This window comes from Coturnix japonica, chromosome 1, assembly GCF_054131305.1.
Source record: "Coturnix japonica strain WE chromosome 1, WE-NBRP24, whole genome shotgun sequence".
In the NCBI taxonomy this organism is placed as follows: domain Eukaryota; kingdom Metazoa; phylum Chordata; class Aves; order Galliformes; family Phasianidae; genus Coturnix; species Coturnix japonica.
In genome coordinates, this window is record NC_140663.1 from 153,958,637 (window position 1) to 153,981,391 (window position 22,755).

The following is a 22,755-nucleotide window of genomic DNA, read 5'->3' on the forward strand; positions in this document are numbered from 1 at the left end:
GTGCGAGCATAGAAGATTCTGGTACAAGATCACCAAACTGACTCTGAAAACAACAGGTATGGAGCCAGAAACAGGGCAGATTCACCAGCAACAGTTTCCAGTAAGAAAGGCAAGACCCCTGTAGGGACAACCACACAACTTTGGATGCTCTGCTCCTGGGACTCCAGCTTGTGTGTTCCCTCAGCATCACCCTGGTCCATACGCACATACCCAGCTAGGCAGATCTATGTCAGGGATTATGAACACTATGCGCAGCCCAGACATGCCTTCAGGTTTATCTAAACCACTTGGCAAGCTTTCTTCCTTTGAGATGAGAATTCTTGTAAATCTTTATGTGTGATCTCTGACCTTTTCGAAAATATCATGATATGTCCAAGTAATAGCTAACAGTAATCGATTACAGAGACCAACATTTAATTATATTGTGAGAGATTCAGGGGGAAATTAACAGTAAGAGCAGTGTATTCATTGAAGTATCTTCAAAGACTGTTTTCTCTAGCAACCACAATGATCTTTGCTGGGTAGAACAGACAGATTTCTTTTTTCTCTTGCAGGAAAACACAGCTTTCAATTAAGTGAGTATCACTGTCATACAAATTTCGACATGAAAAAGACAAATTGCTTTCCATGTTCATTTCTTCACTGAATTTTCTCTACGTGAGTTGAGTAAACTGGATCTGTGGATCTGAACATCTTTTCTCTGTGTCACACAAAGTATTGAGAGCATTTCATCAGGAAGACTGGAATGAGATAGGATGGGATGGAATGCATGAGATAGGATGGGATAGGACAGAATGGCATGAGACAAGACAGGACAAGATGGGATAAGATGAGATAAGATGGTGTGAGATGCGATGGGCTGAGATAGGATAGGATGGAATGGGACGGGATGAGATGGATGGGGTAGGGTGGGTTGGAATGGGATGGAACAGAACGGAACGGAATGGAATGGAATGGAATGGAATGGAATGGAATGGAATGGAATGGAATGGAATGGAATGGAATGGAATGGAATGGAATGGGATGAGACAGGGCTGGGTGGCATAGGATGGGATGGAATAGAACAGGATGGAGTAGGATGGGATGGGATAGAACAGGATGGAGTGGGATGGGATGGGATGGGATGGGATGGGATGGGATGGGATGGGATGGGATGGGATGGGATGGGATGGGATGGGATGGGATGGAATAGGACAGGATGGGATGAGACAGGTTGGGATGAGACAGGTTGGGATGGGTTGGGATGGAACAAGACAGGATGGGGCAGGAAGAAAAAGGAATGAAAAGGATAGGATGGAACGGAACAGGATCGAACGAGACAAGATGGTATGAGATAAGACAAGAAGGGATGGGACAGGATAGGATGGGACAAGATGAATGTGTGTCTTGCTGCAGTTTGCCCACTGGGCTGAAATACCAATTCCAGTGAATTCAGTATCTGATGATTTGGTGGCACTGAGATGTCAGCTCTGATTTCCCACTCTAAGCTTGATGATTCCTTATCAACACATCTGTCAGTATTTACTGGCCAGCAGGTCTCACAGGCAAATTCAAAAAAACAAATCCATTATTGTAGCACCATTCCTGTCTTGGCAATTTTCAGGACTTAGGTGCCTAAATTACACAACCAGCCTTCCAAGGATATTTCAGCAGTTAGTGGAAAGGAGAAAGACATTCATGAGTACAATTCAGAGTAAGAAACCAGTACTGGGGCCTGTTCTCCATCATTAGTTGTATAGGAAGACAATGTTATTGTCCAAATGTCCATACTTCACAGAATCACAGAATCACATAATGGTTGAGGTAGGTAGTGTTTGATCTCTGGACCTGCTCCAACCCCTGTGCCAGCAAGGACAGGAGTGTGCCAGCGCTCCATCACTGCACAGCAAAGAAGTGCTCCTGGAGTTCAGAGGGAATTTCCTGTGTTCCAGTTTGTGTCCACGGTCTCTGGTCCTGGCACCGGGCACCACTGACCGAGCCTGGCTCTGGCCTCTTGGAACCATCCCCATCAGGGATTTATGGACGTTGATGAGATCCCCCTGAGCCTCTTCCTGTCCAGCTGAGCAGCCACAGCTCTCAGCCTCTCCTCACAGGAGAAGTACTCCAGTCTCCTCATCACCTCGGCAGTCCTCTGTTGGGCTCTTCCTAGTATATCCATACCTCTCTTGTACAAGAGGCCTCAGAATTGGGCCCAGCACCCCAGGTTTAGCCTCAGCAGTACTGAGTAGAGGGGAAGGATCATCTCCTTCAACCTGCTGGCAGTGCTTTGCCTGATGCAGCCCAGGATATCTTCTTAGTAGCCAGGACACGTTACTGGCTCGTGTTCAACTTGGTGTCCATCACTGTCCACTCACATTCTGTAACTCTCTTCTCTCCGCTTCCAGTTCCTTATCTGGAAAAGAAGCCTCTGCAACACCTCTACAGTCCATCTGCTCTGACCACTGGGAATGAAAAATAATTTTCAAGAGGTAAGACTGTTTTGTAGATAAAGCCAAAACTGCTATCACTGTCAATGCTCCAGTTCACATTTTGAGCAGCTTTCCTTCAGACTAGCAAAGCACAATGTCTGAAAAATCCCCAGATCTTTCTCTTTGCAGTAATACAGGACAGTCATTGGGGAGTCTTGACCATGTTCTATACGATCCATGTGGTGCAGATGAGCTTAGCTTGCACTTCTGCATTGTTCATAACTTGTCTTTATCTCCCATTTATGCCCAGCCGGGACTGCTTTAATTAAATTTAAATAGAACAAGGAAAAGACAAATTAGAAAAATCAGCATTTATAGTAAAATTGTGCATGCATTACCTAGTGGACAATTGTATTTAATTAACACATTTCTAAATCTTAGGAACACCATCTCACCCATTAATTACTATATTTTAGCCAAATAATTCTGTCAAGTGTATTTGTCATTAAGAGAGACAGGTCTGTAAAATCAGTATGTGGGGAGATTATTAATGGAAGCATAGCTTGAAAAGGTGCAGAAAAACCATCAAATCTTGATTTTTTGTTTTCTGCTGGGAGATATTTTCCTCTATAAAAGCTGTGAAAGAGAAAGAAAAATATCACTGTCCTTTTTTACAAATTCCAGGGAAGCAACATCACTATTTTACCTATGATTGTTTCTGTCAGTGAAAAAATTGCTGGAAGGACCATGTAACTCCATTTGCAGCAGAGCAACCAGAGACTTGATGTTTTGTCTATGGAACAGAAAATAGTTCTCTGTTTATAAGATATCATTCTATGAAGGTGAAATGTTATTTTACTGATACGTTTTTAAAAGACAACAGAAGAAAACAAGAATGGTTTATGTATAAGGATGAATAAAGTATGGTGGATTTGATTCCTGTTGGGAGTATAAGGAAAAAAGGGAAGGGGAGAGGGATTGGAAGGGAAGGGGAAGGGAGAGGAAAGGAGAACGGAAGGGAGGGGAGGGGTGGGTAGGGGAGGGGAGATTTCACTGAGTCCAAATCCTGGTTCCACACAGGACCATCCAGCATTCAAGTCCTATTCCTGAGACTGTTATCCAAACACTCCTTGAACTCTGGCAGCTTGAGGCCATGTCCACTGCCCAGGGGAGCCCATTCCATGCCCATCATCCTCTGGTGAAGAGCCTTTTCCTGATATTCAGCTTGAACCTCGGGTTCATTTTGTTATTCAGAGGCACTTCCCACTGTCTGCCAGGTTGGGAGCTGCATTTGTTTTTAGGGATTTTTTTAGGCAGAGTATCTAGAAGAAGCACAACTTTTTCAGGAACAGTGGGAGGATAAGTATATGTTTAAAATAGGAACAAATGAGGAAATGAGTCTCGTATGACAAGTAAACTGTGAACTCACTCATTCAAGAATGCTAAAAAAAAATGTCACTTCCCTTCCTATCAATGAAAAGTCTCAAAAGTACTTTGGAAGTCCAAATTCAGATATAACAAAGACAAAATCATGGAGTTAGCTCATTGACTCAAACAAATTTATCAGAACTTATTGAACTCTTTTGCATTACAGGAATTAATCTAAGCACTTCAAAAAAGAAAAGAAAGGATAATTTCTATAAGATTTATGTATACTTTCACAGGCTTCTAACACGAGATATAATAAGTATTGTCTTTTATAGTTTTTAAAGGGCAAGCAAAGTACAGAAAAAAAACTAACAAAGTGTAGAGAAATGTAAAAATATTGTGTACAGCTGCATTGCATCATCCCAGAATATTGTCTGAGGGTGACAGACTGGAGCCATAAATAATATGTTTCAAAATCTTCTGTGGCAAATGACTTCATTAAGTTTGCAGCCAAGTGAAGAAAATATTACAGCTGAGAGATGACACAGAGGAGATGGAAATTGTGGTCAAATAGATTGTAAGCCGATAGCCAAATTAAAACACTTCTCCTCTGAAATAGATAGGTAGATAGATAGATAGATAGATAGATAGATAGATAGATAGATAGATAGATAGATAGATAACAAGAAAACCTTAATATATGAAACCAAAACTTCATGAGTGCTTGCCTACTCCAAAGAAGAGGAAGAAGAACACCAGATGCAGGCAGGCTCTATGGTCACTCTGCATGAGCCTACACAGGATCTAATCTTGTATCTGTTGCCCTTCTGACTGTAATTCATCCCAATGCAAACCATCTGACTGCTCTTCTAGAAGTCAGCAACTAGAACGAATTCCCTTGAAATACAGTGAGGAAGCAGACATTTCTTGGGTGTTGGGATGGAAGCAGGCAACACTCTGTGACAGATGTCATATTAGCATGTAAGCAAAGCACCCAAAAATATTTAAACTTAGATTTATAGATCTCACATAGGCCTATGGAGGTGGCAGTTAGGTAAAGGCTGGAAAGACCTGCTCCAGGGGGCTAAAGATTAGCAGCATCTCTAGTAACAAATTACAGCTGAAGTACTGAGATATTAAGAAGTGAAAACTGCCTCACAACTAATGACCTGGACCAACACCTTTTGGAAAAGTGATACTCTGTACTGAAGTCTGATAGTTGGACTAGGTGATCTTACTGGCCTTCTTAGAAGTAACAAGAATAATCAGGTAGGATCCAAAGGAATGGCACAGACCTTCACCAGGGGAAGGTCAGGTGGATGCTAGGGAGAGGTTCTTCACATGGAGGACAGCAGGCCCCAAGTTGCTGGAGTTCGAGGGGCATTTGGACAGTGCTCTCAGACATAGGACTTGAATGCTGGGTGGTCCTGTGTGGAGCCAGGAGTTGGACTCAATTATCTTTGTGAGTTCCTTCCAATGTGGGATATTATATGATTCTAGGAATCTGTGAACACAACTACACTCATGCTTACACATATGAAAGTGCAACATAGTCAGACACTAAGAAAATGATCTACACAATATTTACAAGGATTTTTAGACAAAGTTAAGTATTTAAAGCAATTTCATTGGTAGTACCAGGAAAAAGCTAGCTCACATATTTCATAAAAGACACATAGACAATGGGCTGATGCCATCCAGCACACAGGGAAAGGACCACAGGGCTCTGCTTCATTGCTGCCAGAAGAAGGGTCATACACTGTGGGAAGTCTGAGCAGGGTGATGCTGTGAAAGTCTCCTGTGCTAAAGACTAGGAGGTCTGCACAATGTCATTTGCAACCATAAGGCCTCTTGGCATAGTCATGTAAATAAGAACCAGATCCTCTGATTTCAAAATTGGTATTTTTCAAACATAACAAAGACCCTCTGTGGGAACAACTAAATCCATGATAGCTGTGCTGTGGTAGACACAAGCTATTTTGAGCTACTGACTGCATAAAACCATAGGAATATCTCTATATTTTTAAATAGATGTTACTTTCCAAGTAGCATCATGGTTCAGGAGAGTTTGTTTTAATATTCCCTGTGAAAAATAAATTCACACTCAGAGTGAGATTTAAGTATGGAGTGATAAATAAGTAAGACTTGTGCTATTTGTGAGATGAGAGCTACAACTCTGTAATAAATCTACCTAATAAACCAAAAGATAACATCCCACTTACTTTTACCACGTGGATATACAGCTTTATTGATTTACCAAGGCCTCTTTCCATGTCACAGACCTCAGCTTTCATGATTCAAGCTTTGTTACATGGTTCAAAATATGCGTGTATCACTGTGAACAACATGATGGCAGCTGGAGATCACTTAGATCAAGGAGATGTTCCTCTCTGAACAGGAATCTTCACAGTATTCCAGGAAGGGTGCAAAACATGATCTTCATATTTCTTCACCCTTTTAAGCAGATCAGAAATTACTGTCTGTGAAAGTCTAAATGTACTTAATATTCCACCCCTTAAAAAACTAGCTGAATCAACTTTGACTTGATTGAGGAGTAAAATGACAGCAGATTTTCTCATATTTTGGAGAATTAATTGTGTTTTTCTGCTTTCTGCACTGATGACCGTTTGATGCTCTGTTAATGGGTTATCGGGGGCATTCATCTGCTGCTGTCCCTTCTGACAACACCGCATCCACTTTCCATCCTCCCAAGTCAGAACGGACAGGAAGGTGAGTCAGTGAGCGCCATTAACCAGCAGCTGGCTCACTCACAGTAATTACCACAGCAAAAATGTAAGAGCATTTTATAGCCCTGAAATGCTCTACAAATTCACTGGTACTTAATTGGGGACCGTTGCTTCCATTTGGCTTTTGTTACCACAGGTAAACAGAACTTAGCCTGCTGTATTTCAGGTGAAAGAAAACTGTCTCCTCCAAACGCAAAGCTCAAATTAAACGATATTGTAGATATGTATCCTGAAAAGCATGGAAATCATTTTCTCTTATTGCTGACATTCCTTTATGAGAAAATAAATAAATAAATAAATAAATAAATAGAAGGAAAATAGAATTAGGGTAGCACAGACCATAGCACATGAAAAGGGGTGTTAAATTTAGAGCAAAGTAGACCAGCAGTTCTCAAACAGCGGTTGATCCAGTCAAACAGTGCCACTGACGATATTTGGACTGAGCTAAAAATCCTGTGATGGACAATCCTTAACAGTGACTTCCAGGGGAAGCGTCTTTCTGACCTGAAATAGGAAGTGGCTGCCTTTCATCCTGGAACATGAAGTTTTATAACCTCCTGTGTGTTAATGTCTATTTGTGGTAGCAGCAGGTTTTCTTCTATTATTTGACTCCTAAAACTTTTGCCTGAGTAACGAGTTCTGAAAGTCAGTGCATTTTTTAGAGAGACACTTAATCAGTTTTAGGTGTACTGCCATATTTGCCTCTCTGGGAACTCCCCTGAGCTCATGGCTTCAGAGAAACTAGGAAAAATTTTGCATATACCCACTGTTTCATTCCCTGTCTGTTTCTTCATAACACTTAACAACCTGACCTTTTTGTCTCTGCCTCATACAGTGTACTTTTGTTGGTTTCTCTAAATCTTTTTTCTGCTGTATTCTTATTTCAGACAGGATCAGAGTTCAATTGAGTGATTCTATTTATATCACCTTCCAACAGGGTTCTCTAAAATGCTGCTGGACATGGTCTTTCCATCATCTGACATAAGGCTCTTTGGCTGAATGTCTGTAGGCCTCAAAAGTATGCCTGGAAAAGTGAAAAAGGTGTAAGTAAGACCTTATTATAGGTTCTTTGTTTAACAGCCCACAAGTCTTGTCTTGCAGGTATTTGGGGGCTACTCTTGTGGTATGTGTAAACCTGTCCCAAGGGAAGCACTGATTAATTCTGCAACCACGTGGTATCAGAGCATTGTCCACATTAGCCTTTAGCACTCCAGATGTAGCTCCCTATCTTTTCAGCACACACCATGCATCAAAATCCCCTGCAGCTTTAAACACCTGATAACAAAATAAAGGTAAACTCTTCAGCTATTGCACATTAAAATTCACTAGCAGAAATAGGGAAATTCTAAAGGAAACATCTTTAATGAGGCTAAAGGCTCTGAGTGCAAGACCAAAAATCCCAAGCAAACTGTGATTTGCAGAAGGCTGTGAGGCTAGACAAGTCTGATTACTGCTCGTAAAAATCCTTGAAGAAATAAGATGTCATCACAAAAAATACAAACACGCACTGAACAATTAGAACAGAACTTCGGATAGGCAAAATAATCTTATCCTGTGTGCTGAGACAGATCTGTCTAGACTGCTGCGCTTATCTTGCAGCCAAACTGTTGTCCCTGTGGCAGCCAGCTGCACCTTTCAGCAAACTCTCCTTCCAGACACATGAAAACATCCAGGGGAGGAGCTCTGGAAAAGCCCCTGTTCTGTTAGGCAAAAGCTGTTGGAACTGTGTCACCAGATAAAGACCATTTCTTTCGAGCACCTTGGGCTTGAGTGATTAATGAACATGCCCTTGTGCCAGCAGCAAAAAGAAATTAAAGAAAATAATCTGAAGTTGAAAAGTGAAACAAGTAAAAGCCCCAGAGGAGCTGAGTCCCTACAGATATACAGAAAGCAATAAGAAGAGATTTATATATTGCATCCTTCTGTAGCTCCAGTCAGCAAGAGCTAGCAGAAAGAAAGATGTTGTGAGACCTTTCTCTATGCTGCTAGTGGATCCAGGTGGACTTGGCCTCTCCCCGTTTTCATTTAAAGTCTGAAAAGTAAAAAATCACCAAACAGGAGAAAAAAGAGAAAAGCAAAAACATGAGAAGAGCTGCACTGCACAGAAAGTAAAACACAGGAACAGTGTCTAAGTCAAAGGTACAGAAAAAGATAGCAGAGTGGAAGACACTGTGAGTGATCTAAGACCAAAGAGCCAGTTCTGCAATATCCTGGAGGAAAACAAGAGCAAGGCTCAGCTGTGTCTATGATGAGAGGCCACACTGTGACCTGAATCTGAAATGGAAAAAAGTGTATCTCATATCATCTACCAGGAAACTCAAAATGATCAATTCACTAGGCATAGCAAATTTTGCATGAAACAAATTGCTCGCTCCAGAATGATGTTTGTGCAGTAATGCTTCAATATTGAAAATGCTAAACACTGCATGAAGAGGTCGGAAGCAAACTATGTCTTTTTCATTATGTCTGATGTTGACACTCCAGCCAAAGTGTTACCCGTATGAAGAATACAGACTCACACTGAGACAGGCCTTAAAACTTAAATCATGAGTATGAGGTGAAAACCAGAGGTGGAGAGGGTTGTGCAACAGGAATTGTAATGAAGAAGTTCCTTATTTTCTCAAGTTGGCAACATGTCCATATTTTGAAGAATGCTCAGAACATTGAAGCGCTTTCCAATGACAGAAAAACACTTTATAAAGAAAGCATGTGAAAGGTAATTATTATTTCTCATGTGTTCGATGCCTGTTTCCCAAAAGTTTTATATCATAGCTTCACCAGAAGAGACTCCTGCTACACCTTAGACTTCCCCTTTTCAAAAGACAGCACCATCTACATTTATATGCAAGTATTTTTTGTATCTTACATGGTGAGATGGTGGTGGATCTCACCACAACACTGAGCTGAGGACACTGAGCCAGGCTGACTGTACTGATTTCATCTCCAGACCCTTCTCATTTGAAAGAAACTTTGGAGTAGTGTTCATCTACCCTGGAACAAACATCAAAACATCATGCAGAAGAAATATTATTCTTTCTTTTCATGTTGCAAGCAAAATTTCAAGCTATGTGATCCCCCTTTCCAAAGACAGCTCCTTCCAAAAGAAAATATACATGACTTATCATTTGGAAGGCTGGTCGATGTACAAGATACCAGCGTGAGCTGTCATCACTGAGCGTATTCATTGCTTGGATTCAAAGAGCTCAAGTTGAAAAATCTCAAATAGAAGTTCAGACTATTTATTTTTCTTTCTTTTTGTTCCTTATCTTGTTATTACTTTATAGGGAGCATTTGTCAGTTGTATATTTGTTTGCAAGAACATGAGAAAATAAACAGAAACTACTCGCTTCTACAGTCAATAGACTCTCCCAGGCTGAAAAGAGGTATCCACAGTAGCATTCAGAAGGGTTTACTATTGTCTCTAGTTGAAGTGCCTGGAAAGATTACAGGTTACTTTAAAGAAAAGAAGAATTAAATAGTTTCCAGTGTTAAAATAGAATCAGCTTGAACTACAGAGATGCTTCAAAGAGAACAAAAGGGTTTGACTTCATTGACCCATTTTTCTTGGAGAGAATCCAAGACTTTAACAGGTACTTGTGTTTTCTACTCATGTCTCATTTATATTAATGATCATCACCACCTATATCAACATACAGAGCAGGACAAAACACCAGCTCAGACTATTGGTTTCAAGTGGATAGTTTTCCTTACAGACTAACAAAAAATGATTTCATGTGTTGTCTATCGTTTCTTAAAACTACTGTGCACAGACAAAACATAAGAGCAGATGTAGATGAACACAGACATAGTGGGCCAGATCAAAGCTTGGAGTTCTGTCTCTAGCAACACCCCACTGCAATGCAGTGGGCAACTGCACAGTGGTACCGCTCCCCAGTATCTTCCCAGCCCCTGGCAATTTGAGGCTTTGAGACTCCCAAAATCAGAGGTGGTGTCTTTGTTTTTAATAGTCCCTTATAGCATAGACATGCATCCTGCCATGTTTCAGACTTCCTGTAACAAACACAATTGCATAAACCAAGTGACCAGCTAAGCAGTTTAGCTTGCCCAAGAGCCATGTGTACATTAGCCAGTACCACTCTTACTAAATATGCAGAGACCACACAAAAGTAGAATATGTATTCTCCAGGGGCTAAAACAAATTCACTTACAACACAGATGATTAAAAAGGAGGAAACTACAATTCCAACAACAATAAGGCCAGCTTCTACTGCTTGTAGCACTGAGCTGCCTTCGCTATTTCCTGCCACAGGAACCAATTGCCAGTTGCTTGACACTGTTAACATTTCTGAGACACCTCATCAACCACGACTCGAGCTTTTTCCTGCACATAACTTCACAAAACAAGAGTGTTCTTTGTGCTCATCCTGGTTTGTCAATTTTCAATGGTTCCATTATTCTGAAGCTAGTGACGTATACTTGATTTCTACCATCACAGAGTTTGTAGGTCCAAGTGGCATTTGTCTGAACACACAGATGATGCTTTTGCACCATCTGGTTACCTCATTTGGAAGAAAAAGACTTGAAAAACATGTATGTATGAGAGGAACCAGCTTCCTCCAAGCCACCATGAAGCAGTTAAATTTTTTCAGAAAACCACAGAGAATGTTGGCGACATGCTATATATTCAGTCCTATTGGAAAAAGAGGGGAAAAAAAAGAAAAAGAAAACAGGAAAATCTGAATGAAGAGACTAATTAATGTTCCATGAGCACACTGAACTCAGGCTGTTATCTTGCCAGACAAGGACTTGCACTGCGAGGCCTTTCAATGAACAAGTTTAAAATGCACCCTTATGTGAAGAAGTCGACAAAAACTTTCTTCAGCTTCTTTGTCTGCAAGCACAACATGAGCCTGGTACTTCAAAAGGCTGGAAAAAAGGAGTCACAGCAAAACCCCCAAACCCTGCAACACAGAACAAGATAATGGAAATCTTGTGTGTCTCAAAACTCCTCAACTTAGAGGCAGAGCTGCTTAAATTGGAAAGGTAACCTCCTTGCCACTGAACTAGGTCAAAGAGTCCTAAACGCAGTCAATCCATCCTAAATATTGCCAGGTACCAAAAGAAAGCCAATCTTTCAGACAATTCATGCTGAACTCTTGGTGGTCCATCTGACGAAATGGAAACTGTTTATCATGACAGCAAATCTGTGAGAAAAAAAAAATAAGCTCAGGTATGAAATTCTGTACATTCAAGAAAGAAAAAAATCCCTAAATAAATATGGACTAGTGTGTCGGACACTTTCAATTTAGCATATGAATTGTTCCTGCTTCCAACCAATAGATCTTACGATGCCTAACTTTTAATCATGACCTGAAAAGAAAGGCAACAAAAGTATTCCAAGAAGCACAAATTCAAAATATGCTTCTTGTGAATGTTTCCATTATGACCAGGTCTGCTTTATTATTCAACTTTGTCTACTAGCAGCCAACTGTTAGTTTGCTAAGGGATCACTAAAGACAGTTCATAATTACCCCAGTGTACAAAGCCAAAAAAAATATCAGCGGTTTTTAAAAGTTATGAAGCCAATAAATACCACTTTGTTGGTGTTGACAATCACTGCTTTAGGTACGGATTCAAAGCTTTCTGTTATATAAAATGATACTTTCAATTCATGACGGAAAAAAATCATAGTTCAACTAGTGGTTGATTTCAATACGTTCATCCAGAAACAACTAAGATTTACAAGATACAAAAGAACCAGCTTCAGGAATCCCAAGGTGAATGTCATTGTTTGGAACATTTCATCGCTCTTACATGGGACTTTTGACTTAAGTTTAAAAAGTAGTATTACAACAAGTAGTTCTGTGCCATATATGTATTTCTCTATTTTAATAAAGTGAGATAAATGAACTCAGGATCTAAACTGTGCAGTCGCTCTTTCTGTGCATGCAATCCCTGTCTTTATTTTGCTTTTCCAGTTGGCAAATACACCTTTAAGTAATTAAACGCTACACAATTAGACCACTCTTTCAGTAGGGCTCCAGCTAATGTTTTCGAAGTCTTAATCTTGGCACAATGTTTGAAAAAATTTTACACTAATTAATTCTTTCTCATAGAGTTTGGTTTGTTTTTGCACCTGAACATCTTAAGGAAATGATCGGCCATGCTTGCTCTTGTTGAGCAATGCACTATTTTCCAAGTAATCCTGTTAAAACCGGTGGCATCTCTTCCAGAAAAGGAGATGAATCAGGAAGGGAAATAGCATATTCCACCCACCTTCTGAATAAAACAAACAGCAGATCACCCCAAATCCTTGATACTATGTTAAAGCTGCTCCCGTAATGCCAGATCTGAATGGCTGAATTTTGTTGTCTATGACTGGATTAATGTTTTTATCCATCTAATCCTCCCATTCATTTTGGTACCATAATTCTAAATATTCAGCTGGTTTAATCCTATCAGAGAATGATTGTCTTCACCATTTTTGTCATGAAAAGCAGGTAAAGAAGGCAGAGATTCCTGGATTTGTGTCTTTTTAAGGTGCCTATCCATATTTTGATAAAAATAAAGAACAAGTTAAGGAGACCCTGCTGATCATATCAATTAAATCTCAGGCTCCTTCTTTTTTCCCCCATAAACATGTATTTTACCATTGAAGTGAATCACGCCTAGCATTATACAGTCCTCATCAAACTTTAATTTTGTTACATTATTGCGACATTAAAGAGGGATTTTTACAGTTCTACTCATTTCAGACAAATCAGAAGGCAGTAAATAACTCCTGCTGGCCAGCAGTACCTTTGAAAGAGACCTGGACAGATATGATGACTGTCGTGCAGCTCAGGTGAAGATACAGGATAGCTGAAAGGACATAGAAAAAGCAGTAACTCAAGTAACTCAACTCAACTCACAACTGCTGTATGTTGAAGTGGTGAATCCTGCAACAGTCATACTCTTTTAACTTCGGAATTTGAGACTTTCTGCTTTCCCTGCAAGGATGGAAAAAAAGGAAATTTGATTAAAGTGACCCAGATTTTGAAATTAGCATGAGTTGCCCAGTCCTTATCCCAAGCACTGCATTGCTGCTTGTTTCTTATGAGTTAATGCAACTTAATACAAACATGAAATATTCACATCCATTCTTCAGAATTCCCTATAGCTGGTATCTTAATTTGACTGCAGAAAAGACGGCTACTCAAAGCAGGCACTACCAGACAAATAATTATACAACCTAAGGGATAAACTGCAAATCTTCTGATGGATTTGTCTTCTCTTGTCTCATATACTGGGTTTAGCTACCATCTCAAGTTCATAAAATGATTTTCATGAGTACTTGGATGTCTATCTGACACAAGACAGTAAAGAAATTACGCCTCCATGGCTTCTTCTGGGAAGTTCTACAGTGGATGAAAGCAGGAGCATTTGGTCAATCATCTGCAAGTAGCTGAAATCTGCACATGCAATTTAGACTGGTAAATAATCTCAATTTAATTTTCTTTTGTTTTAGAAAATCCATTTATTCACATCAGTCCATGAAAAGAGATAAAGAGATCACTATATATGGCTTTCCCTAGTCCTTATATTACTCAGAATGATTTTCGGGTGACTTTAGATGTTCTTCCAGCAGAAAATGGAATTCTATACACAGGCATTTAAGTATCTGTGACCTAAAAAAGAAGGAAGCAGACTGTGTCATGCAATGCAAACCTGCACACCATGTGGTCCAGTACTCAGCTAGGGAATCATAGAATCATAGAATCACCAAGGTTGGAAAAGACCTAAGAGATCATCCAGTCTAACCGTTCACCTATTACTAATAGCTCCCACTAAACCATGTCCCTCAACACAACATCCAGTCTTTCCTTGAACAAATTAATTTCCTTTGGACTGGAGAACAGTCCAAACCACTCTCAGCTTTTCCCTCTCACCACCATCTGTACCAACACACACAAAACGTTGCACCGATCCCTTAATTTCACCTGCAAGGGATGCAAGGGAGGGTTTTGACACCAGGAAAACAAATGATCTCCCAACAAATACAATTGGCAGAGCTCTCATATGCTGCGCAGCTGGACAGCACACAAGTGATCTCCCAGTAGATCCAATTGGCAAAGCTCTCCAGTGCTGTGCAAGTGGACAGCAGAGCCCACAAGCACTGCGCAGTGGCATTTGTTCAGCCCTGACTCATAGACAGACAACAGCCACCGGATGAATCACCAGCAGCGCGGTCCGTAACACCTAACGAGGTGGCTCATCCAAATATCGATCAGGCCCCAGTCTCTCCAGCTTTGGAGATCTGACAAACCACATCGTAGGATGCTGCTTCCAATGGTGAGTTCTGGAAGAGGGGCCTTCAGTGAGCATCCAGGATGGCAGAGTTCAATTGGTGCACCCTTGGGCTATCTTCTGTGTGCCATTAAGCTGTAAAAGTGCTCTGAGCACAGCTGATATGCAAGAGAAATAGCAACTGATTAACTCAATAGCTGAGAACTTGAAGGCAAATGAACAGAAGCGCTTTATGGAGCAGCTCATTCTGCTCAGCTCGCTGCTGCAGAAGGTCATTAAGCCCAATGCTGTAGGAAAATCATTTCGATCCACAACGGCTGAAAAAGGACAGACGTTAAGCAAAAGAGAATCACCAATTAGCATTCGGGACATCAGCTGGGCACTGCAGGTGTTGCAGGAACACACTTCCTCCTTACAAAAGCAGCTGGAGAAGATGCTTTATTTCCCTTTTTCTCTCACCAGCAGCACGCTGGACACGGTGTGTATGGGCACAAACACCTCAATGAGGAGGGGTCAGACCCACGACCCCCACCCAAGGCCGGGAGAGGTGAGTGAAGAACCTGCCCCACAGGCCCCGCCCCCCGGCCGGGAGCAGCTGTCCGCGCAGGCGCAGTGCGCATTGGATCTAACTGCCCCCTCGCGGCCCCTCCCAGCCCTCCACAAAGATGGCTGCCGCGCTCCGCCGGGCGAAGCGGAGGGGAGCGCTGGGGCTGCGGGGAGGAGGCGGCGGAGACAGCGCTAGCGGCGGGGGCCAGTGACAGGTGAGGGAAGGGGGAGGGGAACGGAGGGGTGAGGCAGGTAGCTGAGGGGCGGGCAGGGGGTGGGGAACGGCCGGCGAAGCGCCGCCCCTGCCCGAGCTGCGCCATCGGGAACTCCCCCCGCTCCCCGCCCTGCAGCCGCTGCCCGCCGCCGGCGGAGCTCGGACCGTTAGCCCGGGGGACCATGGCGGTGAGTCGGGGCGGGGAGAGCGGCCGGACCGTGTGTCCGTAGGGAGGGAGTGGGGAAACTTTCCGGCGGGGTATGTGTGTGTGTGTGTTGGGGGGGTCCCGCTGCTGGGAGGGGGCGGCTGGGAGGGGCCCGAGCGGCGCTGACAGGCGGTGGGAGAAGGGAGGGAGGCTCCGGCACCGCGCCGTGCCCCGCAATGGGGTCGGGGTGCTGCTCCGTGTGAGGGCTGTGCCGCCTCCTCCCCGCTACCTCAGCGAGTGCTGCCCGAGTGTTCGTGTCTGTCCCTTCTTCCCCGAGTATCGCAACGGGTTGAACCCAAACTGAAAGTTTTGGCGGCTTGCGGGCAGCTGGAAAGTGAAACCAGCGAGAAGCAAAAACGAAACTTTCCAGCTGATTTTTATTGCGAGAAGTAAATAAGCAGAAGGTCGGTGGCACGTAGAGCGGGTGGGAACGAGGGGTCCACCTCCCGACGGGTTGGTAGTTTAATCTATCCGAGGCGATATACGGAGTGTCAGAGTGTCAGGCTGCTTCCAGAACAGCTGGTGCCGTGAAGTCATTCCTGGGAAACGCTCTTTGTACCGTTTACGTCTGTGTTTGATTGGATGTGTAAGTGCCTTAAATCAGCCTTGAAGGCTTCGGATCTCACAGCAGCTTGTCATTGAACGTCTGGTAGCGTTGGTTTTAGCAGGAGTAGAAGCGAGCCTGTCTGAGCTTCCAGCTTGTTTTGTTGTTATGACAATAGGTAACTTTGTGTTTTGTGCAGCCCAGCTATACGGAAACGTTGCTGTAGCCATCATGGATGTGTGTATATTCCATGACAAGTAACAGCGTAAATCACAGCAACTCAGCAGCCCTTCACAATCAGCAAGTGCAATCGGTGGCATTTTAGCCATAGTTTTAAACAATTGTGAAGTCCAATCAGTTGGGGAGTGTCGAAGTAATGAGCTTTGATGTGGGGAGTAGGCTGTGTGCATGTGGAAGCTGGAGGTACCTGCGGAGCTCAGTATTGCAGGTTGGGTAGGGGTTGTGGTAACTGGTTTTCCTACTGAACACACAGGGCAGTGGGAGGGTGCAGATCAAGCCTGGGAAGATGATGTTGTGGTCTCGATTTGCTCTGTGTGTGAAGAGTGCACGCAAGTTGTAGAATCATTTAAGTTGGAGGAAGAAACCCCGCTCAAGTTTAGTCCAGCCATCAACCCATCCCCACCATACCCACTAACCACATCCCTCAGTACCACATCTACACGTTTATTAAGCACCTACTGGGATGGTGACTCCACCACCTCCTTGGGAAGTTATTTTGACTCTAGGTCTGAATGTGGGACTTATTTTGGCAGACTGCACCCGAATGGTTTTCTTGCTGCCTTTTTCCGGGGGAAGTGTGGGAATTTACATTGTGAATCACTTACACAAGGACTGTCAGGCTTTGGCTACTGAAACCTGGGTTGAAAGAGACAGTTCTGACCTCAGGAAGCCTGGTACTCAGCAGTGTGTTCACTTGGTTAGGGTGGGAGCAGTCTGCTTTGGGCAGTCACAGGCTAATTACTCCAGGAGATAACAGTAAATGGAATCAGATGAGTGTCTCAGGGCTTTCAGAGCAGGTGGAGACCTTCTGAGGCTTTCTTCTGTTGTATGACACACTCTGTGTAAGAGTTACTTGAAGTTCTGGTCTTTACACACAATGCTGAAGTTATCTAATTTCATCTTAGTGGCATCTTGACCTTTTTCAAACTATGAGTTTCCACTGCTTTGTGAACGTAAAGGCTTTTGATTTTCATTGGTAATAATGTAATGGAACTGCAGTAACTTGAATTATGAATCAGACCAATAACTCATCTGCTTTGGGCTGTGAGTTCTGCGGATCTTGGGATGCTTTTGTTTGTTATTCTTTGCCTTGTGGCCATTTAATTTAGCTTGAATTTGGATCTACGTCAGTGTTATGATGATGATTGTTCTGGCTCGAGATACCTAATGGAGATCCTTCCTAATTGTTATTGCAACTTTAACTACTTGACTGAACGTGCTACTGCAACGTTCTGTCATAGCACTTAACTGGGAAGCCAAAGCCTTGAAGCCTGACTGCAGGGAAGGTACAATTTTTCAGCATGGTCAATACTTTTCCCTAAATGGTTCTAACTTCTCAGTGCTTTTATGCATCTCACTATTTTAACTTGCTGGCAGGTAATTTCTGAAGTAGTGCGTGCCAGGTATTAGAGAAGACAGCTTTGATGAAGCTGCAGGCCTGCTTCCTAGACAGTATTGTTGTCTGCAGCCATCCCTGTGCTTTGTCCCTGCCTTGTGGAACCTGAGGAATTCCAGTCTGCCCTCCAGCATCCAGCAGCTCTGCACCTTTTGTTTGACCTCCAGCTTCCAATTGTGAAGGGATTTCTAGTTCAATCTCTGCTCAAGCGTCTACAGGTAACATGTCATGTTTCATTGGTGCATCTCTATGATCTGAAATATGAGTTGGATTCTCTTGGTTCTATCTGTCAATAACACCTCTCTATTTTATCGTCCATTTCTTTAAGACTATTGGCTGAGGAAAATTTTCAGGCAGTTTGTAGTGAGGTTCTGCTTAGCTGCACTTTATGGTGTCGAGGTGAATTGTGAGAGCCATTGCTTTTCCTGTAAGACCAGATGTAGTAAAAACAGATTTGACTTGGATTGTCAGTTTTTTCAGCTTAACTAAAAGATACCGCTGGTAGATGAAGAAAGTGATAATAGTTTGGAATGAGTACATAACAGCTATTTTTGTACAGTAAACACAAATAATGTTTACTTTGCTCATGGGGCCAATGTTTCCCGAGCTGCAGAGATGAGCACTTTTTCCTTCTGTTTTGCCGAATACATTCAACTTTGAGCTTCCTTAATGCTGGTGTTCGCTTGATGCCAGCATGGAAACACTCTTAACCTTTATCGTAAACATGTTTATCGATACACGTTGTGCTTTTGCTTATGGGCAGCAGTGTTTTGGATCCCCATCCAGGGGGTCTGTGTTTTGTAGGGCTGATGGGGTAGAAGAATGCTTAGAAAGTGTCTGTAACACTTCATAGCGCTGCATGTTTCTGGCAGGCTGTCGTCTTTAATTGTTCCAGTCAATCTGCATTTAGTTTCAGGTTGGACAAATGTTTTTGAAGTCTGCCTCCCACCCCTAAGATCTGGTCCTGTTCCAGCTGTGCTTCCATCATGTATTTGTGAGCCTGGAACCAGTGAAAATGTTTCTGATGAGCTGTCATATACTTTTTTGACAACATGGAAATAGAATTTAACATGCCATTCTGTCAATAACAAACTGTAATTCATAGCTAGTGCCTTAATATTGAGTGAAGGTTGTGCTGTTATCCTTTGCTGGTGTATTGGTGTATTCCTTTCAATACCTGAAGGGAACTTACACCCAGGAGGGGAGTAAACTCTTCGAAAGGGCTGACAATAGCAGGACATGGGGAAATGGTTTTAAGTTAAAAGCGGGAAGATTTAGGTTGGATGTTAGGGGGAAATTCTTCACTAGGAGAGTGGTTAGGCCCTGGAACAGGCTGCCCAGGGAGGTTGTGGATGCCCCGTCCTTGGAGGTGTTCAAGACCATGTTGGACGGGGCCCTGGGCAACCTGATCTAGTAAATGTGTATGTTTGGTGGCCCTGCCAGGCAGGGGGTTGGAAGTACATGATCCTTGAGGTCCCTTCCAACCCAGGTCATTCTGTGATTCTGCGTGATTCTGTGGTGTAAAATGTATTTCTGTTTGCTGCAGAACTTCAGGGATGGAATATATCCTCGTGCTTTCCAAACACTTTACTAAAACTTTAATGCCACGTTCATTGCCAATGTCTTCACAGTGCCTCTCAAACAGAGCCAAATAGACATACTGGGCCCGATGGTTGTGCTGTTCCAAAGCCAACTTTGGCAGGCAAACTCAACTGTGGTTAACATTGTTACTCTTGGTACCTTGTGTGCCAAACGCAATCCCAACAGGAGTTTGGCATAATGGTAGGAGTGCAGAGTATACTCTGACCTTCCTTGCAACATTGTTCTAAAGTACATAGGACAAAGTAAGAGTTGCAAACCTTCATTTAAGAGCAATGGGAAAATGTTCCACTTGACTACCTGCTTAATTTATACGTAAAGAACTATCGAAATATCTACAAGTTTTCAATGCGAGCTTAACCAGTAAACTTAATTCTTACAATCTGTCACTGAAAGAGAAGATCAGCGCTTTCTAAGGTGTGGTAAATCTCTTCTGCTTTCTAGAAACACTGAAGTAAGTCCTCCTTCCTTAGCAGTACATGACTTTCTGTAATATAATGTAAAGAAAAGTGCTTTGCAGCTATGACAGGTCACAAAACTGAACTGATGCACTCTGTGATTTATGAGGAGGAAAAGAACCTCAGAACAACCAGCAAACAGGAAAACAACCCTACTGATGGATGTATGGGAAAGTGACAAGGTCCTAAAGGATTTGTACTGTGACAGCTGTGAATAGCAGCGGGATTCAGGTAACTGAAGGGAGTGAATAGAGTACGTGGCACAAGAGTGCCAACTTCACTGTCTGTATGGCAGCTCTTTCTGAATGTGCTTTGATTGTTATACGTGAGTTGCGTTTAGAAGTGTGAAGCTCGGTTCTTAGTGCCTTTTGATCTTGAATAACTTGAGGTGGAAATGAGCTTCACAAATATTTACATCTAGTATAAAGTGAAAACAAAACCTAACCAGTATAGTTTACATATGTAAATACTTCCTTGTAAGTGGTATTGAGTTTCCCCAGTGTGCAGATACAATGTCTGTGGTAAACAAAGAGTTAGTGTAAGATCCTACAAGCGTGGGGTATGGCCAGGCTGCTCTTTTTCCCATAGCTAATACCATATCTTATCCTTTGATCACAAAATAAATGCTGCCTCTCCAACTTGACAGTTTTCAGGCTGCAAGGTTTCGTTCTTTGGTGTTTGTTCTTTTGAGTGGGGGAGCTTTATCTACTCTGAATTGGCAGGAGGAAACTGAGATGTTAGCAACAAAACCATCATGGGGATTAACTTTACTTTGGGGTGAGGAAGCAATTGTAGGGCTGCAAATTGATTACTAATGATGAGCAGAAGTTTGCCTGTAGCTGCAAAGTAATCTGTAAGGTAAAAATGAGATGTCTTTATAGAAGCATAAGAAGTTCCAAGCAATAACAGGTGACATGCAGTGTCCTGGCAATGAGAGAGAACTGTGGCTGTAACTATTTGCTAATACTTCTATGTATCTATTAGTGAGCTGTTAGTGGACTTCTACAGTAAGAGCAAATGCAAGCTGCAAGAAAGTACTAGGAAAGGAAGACTGAAAAAGGCTGTGGAATACTGACTGTTGACAATTAGTCCTAGGTGTGCTGCTCTGCCTTTGCTGATCTTCCCCTTCTGTAGCTGCAGAGACTCCTCTGTTTATGGAGAACTCGGGCATCAATTGCACGTTTAACTCAATGAGTTGCCTTCACCTTAAGATGCAGTTGAACTGCATGTGTTACTCCTAGGGACGTGAAGCACCTGCCAGATTGGCTGCCTGTGGGCTTTTTTTTACTATTGCATTCACAAGTGCTATGCACTGATGCTAAAAAGAAATAGTTGATCTGTGTCCACTTATTCCTGTGCTTGGCAGGCATCTGTACGTCTGCACAGTGAAATGGCTCAGGGAGCTGATCTAGCTTAACGCTGGCCAAGTTTTGAAGAATATCTTAAAGCTCTGTTCTCCAGTTTAACTCACTGTGTTGTTGGCCAGTTGCTCATGGCAGTGCAGGTGGGAGCTGCTAGTACCAGTTAGCAGTTAAAAGTCTTCCTAACAGGTAGATCTGAAAGGTGTGCTATTAAGACTCAGGTATGGTTTTTTGGGTGTATTCTTTCTTTTGGAAAGTAGTTTCTATATGTTTGTCTTGCCATGTTCTGTGCTATTACCCCATTCATTATAGGAGCACAGACCTGAATTTGAAGATCTGCAGCCTCATTGATCCTATGTTAACCTGTGCTTTGGAAGCATCGTTTTTTGTCTTTTAGAACATGCAGGAAGAGGCTGCTTGGTAAGAATTCTTTAAAAGCTGCTTGTTGTTCTTGAATCGTGCACTCTTGGTAGCTCCAAGACCAGCACCTGTCTGCAATAAATGTGTCTCACTGACCACTTACAGCACATTTTAATAAAAGAAATACATTGTTGTTATTTAGTTTGCCTTAAAGGAATTATACAAAAACTTTGTTCTTACTACATACAGCAGCCAGAAAGAGGGAGCTGATAACAAATGAGAGGAGCTTCATTCCTGGCATTGCACAGGCTTGTTTTCTCTGCAAATGTTCTGAAACAGAAATGTAGGCAAGAGAAACGGTTAACTGGGAAAGGCCGAGATGTTTTTCAACCCTTGTGATCTTCAGAAAATAAACTGAAGGAAATCCAGTCCTGGCAGAATCGTAGGAGAACCTAATTTAGCCCTCATAAAAGTAAAACTAGGAGAGTCTAAAGGAGTTCTTGAGAATAAGAGGAGGGTAAAACTAACAAACCAGCCATGTAGTTTAGATCAATGTGGCGTAAAGTTGAACTGTGTTGTATGTCTTTTATTAATTTGTGTAACAAGGATGCTACGCAGTTCAGCCTCACTTATTTTTAAGGCTCCTTCCCAAGAGTGCTTACCTTCTACAAGACCTGCAAGCTGTCCTGTAGCTCCCAAGCAAGGTGTGACTGAATCACATTGACGAGCCTGCTAAGGACTGATGCTAAGCATGTACTGCGGTGCTGACAACTCGCTCATTGATTTAAAACGCACGCTATCAAAGTAGATCTGAATGTAATGAACAGACTAGCTCCCTGATTTGTTATGTGGTTGCAGTTACTGCTTCCCAGAAGTTACACAACCAGTTTTGGCTTCTCTTCTCTGATGGTGTTTGAGGGAGGAGCAAATTGTTGGAAAGTACTGAACTCTTTATGCAATCGCTTCATGTGTACTTGATCCAGATGTGGGCTGTGGGTGGTTTATTAACAATCTAGTAATGGTAGCATTAAAAACCACAACATGATGTTTTCAGGTGGTCTC

At 42.4% G+C, this 22,755-nt stretch overlaps 1 protein-coding gene and 1 long non-coding RNA gene across 10 annotated transcripts in view; one reads left to right on the forward strand and one right to left on the reverse strand.

Annotated features, from left to right (window-relative positions):
* Window positions 1–393: 393 nt before the first annotated feature.
* Window positions 394–15,363, reverse strand: LOC107308157 (uncharacterized). Of its 3 annotated transcripts, none has more exons than XR_001552667.3 (6): window positions 15,124–15,363; window positions 13,283–13,473; window positions 7,451–7,547; window positions 5,999–6,230; window positions 3,115–3,201; window positions 394–2,727 (listed from the first exon to the last, which is right to left on the reverse strand). It is a non-coding gene; the product is annotated as an uncharacterized LOC107308157 (long non-coding RNA). The 3 variants fall into 3 exon arrangements; XR_014942125.1 differs by having other exon boundaries at window positions 14,464–15,304; XR_001552665.3 differs by having other exon boundaries at window positions 2,594–2,727; window positions 13,396–13,473; window positions 15,124–15,346.
* A 46-nt stretch (window positions 15,364–15,409) lies between these two features.
* The window catches only part of FNDC3A (fibronectin type III domain containing 3A), a 101,268-nt gene continuing 93,922 nt past the window's right edge, over window positions 15,410–22,755 (forward strand). For 3 of the 7 annotated variants that reach the window (XM_015851815.2, XM_085536153.1, XM_085536150.1), the window contains exon 1: window positions 15,410–15,531. The gene's annotated coding sequence lies outside the window, so the exon portion shown is untranslated. Of the gene's footprint in view, window positions 15,719–17,896; window positions 18,134–22,755 lie in introns of those variants that run through there. The other 4 variants (XM_085536152.1, XM_085536148.1, XM_015851816.3 and 1 more) reach the window with 3 other exon arrangements.